This window comes from Rhinoderma darwinii, assembly GCF_050947455.1.
Source record: "Rhinoderma darwinii isolate aRhiDar2 chromosome 2 unlocalized genomic scaffold, aRhiDar2.hap1 SUPER_2_unloc_32, whole genome shotgun sequence".
NCBI lineage: Eukaryota > Metazoa > Chordata > Amphibia > Anura > Rhinodermatidae > Rhinoderma > Rhinoderma darwinii.
The window spans coordinates 116,501-118,830 of record NW_027461699.1 but is presented as its reverse complement, the minus strand read 5'-3'; positions in this window follow the sequence as shown (position 1 = coordinate 118,830).

Sequence of the window (2,330 nt, the reverse complement as noted above, 5' to 3'; positions counted from 1 at the left end):
TTATTTTACATGATGGTGTTCATTATGTTATTTTAGTCTTTGAAGCCAGTGACTCCATAGGGACTTGTTTTTTGATTAAATTTGCCACCAGTCTCTACTTATTTGTCCCAGAGTAGTATGTGATATCTCATAGGCAGGGATTTGAAACTATTTTTTTAAGAATTCTGGACTGACTGGTTTCCTGGATGATGAGGTCTTAGGCTATGGGAACTTTACTGTCTGCTGATTTTTATAATAAGTAACGCAAAGAATTGGTAAAGACACCAATTTTGGAGATGGAGAGGAAAGGCTGAAGGGGAGGAGGAGGCCTTTATTTGAAGATAACAATTCTTGTGTTGTTATGTTCAAAAGTCTTATCTAGTAAGTTTCCCATAGCTCGCTATCTTTTTTTCCAAATTCTTCATGTACCCACTATCTGACAAATATAATAGAAGTAGCATTATTTACTCACCTAATATTCCAAGAGCTGTTTTACAAATGGTTGGAGACTCATATGTATATTGGGCTTAAAACCAATGCCTGTAGTGGTGCCATAGGTTTAGATAAAGAACCAGGACTAAAGCAGATTTTGAGAGCTTTTGTGTGATGATAAATTGTGTAGACTTAGGATATCCAGACCTTGTACGTTTTCCAATGCGTAGCTATCATGTGTTGTATTATAGAATCAATACGTTTTGTAAAAAAAAGGGGCTTGTAAAGGGGTATACACTTCCGGGTGAATTAATTCTGTGTTTTCCTGTTTACTGTAAAAAAGTTGGGATTTTTTGGTATAGTTTTCAATTTTGTTTTATACTTGCACACATTTCATGTTAATGTTGTACTCTCATTTGATTTTGATTGGCTGTGTATAATCATGGAGATTTTATCTAGATTATTTTACTATATTTTATATGTTATTCTGTTACATTGAAGTTAGATGTACCTCAAATCATTCTAGTTACATTGGTAATATGGTGAGATTGCTATCATATCACTGTGTCATTTCCATTATGTTCATCTAATTTCCAATGGAGATGTCTGGTCAGAAGTGGTTTGTTTGGTTCAGTTGCTGGGCCCTCCTTGGATATTGGTGCTTCATGTGAAGTGGAATAACTTAGGGTAGGTCCCTTTAGCTGGATTTGGTCAGGGCAATAAAGAGAGATGTAATGCTTATGTTATTGCTCCTCTCTCTCAAGGTAAAATTGTGTGGTCTGAGATGGTATCATGTTTGTTTTGGAGAAATACCACAGACCAATAACCTTGAAAGGTATTGGGAATAAAGAGGTCTGCTTTTTTCTAAATTCTGTGTAGGTGTCATAGTATGGCGCCATTTGCTGGTTAGGAAGTCATCTGATTTGATTTTAGTGATGGTGTTCACTGTATTTTTTTAGTCTTTGGAACCAGTGACTCCACAGGGACTTGGTTTTGGTAAATTTGTCACCAGTCTCTACTTCTGTGTACCAGAGTAGTATGTGATATCTGATAGCCAGGGGTTTGAAACTATTTTTTTAAGAATTCTGTACTGACTGGATTTCCGGATTATGAGGTCCTAGGCTATAGGAACTTTAGTATTTGCTGCTATTTACAATAAGTGACACAAAAGATTGGTAAAGACACCAATTTTGGAGATGGAGAGGCAAGGCTGAAGGGGAGGAGGAGGCCTTTATTTGAAGATAACAATTCTTGTGTTGTTATGTTCAAAAGTCTTATCTAGTAAGTTTTCCATAGGAAAGTATTGGGAATAGAGACATATTTATTTTTAAAAATTCCATGTAGGTGTGGTGGTATGGCACCATTTGCTTGTTAGGAAGTCATATGAGTTTATTTTACATGATGGTGTTCATTATGTTATTTTAGTCTTTGAAGCCAGTGACTCCATAGGGACTTGTTTTTTGATTAAATTTGCCACCAGTCTCTACTTATTTGTCCCAGAGTAGTATGTGATATCTCATAGGCAGGGATTTGAAACTATTTTTTTAAGAATTCTGGACTGACTGGTTTCCTGGATGATGAGGTCTTAGGCTATTGGAACTTTACTGTCTGCTGATTTTTATAATAAGTAACGCAAAGAATTGGTAAAGACACCAATTTTGGAGATGGAGAGGAAAGGCTGAAGGGGAGGAGGAGGCCTTTATTTGAAGATAACAATTCTTGTGTTGTTATGTTCAAAAGTCTTATCTAGTAAGTTTTCCATAGGAAGGTATTGGGAATAGAGACATATTTTTTTTTTCAAAATTCCATGTAGGTGTCGTGGTATGGCACCATTTGCTTGTTAGGAAGTCATATGAGTTTATTTTACATGATGGTGTTCATTATGTTATTTTAGTCTTTGAAGCCAGTGACTCCATAGG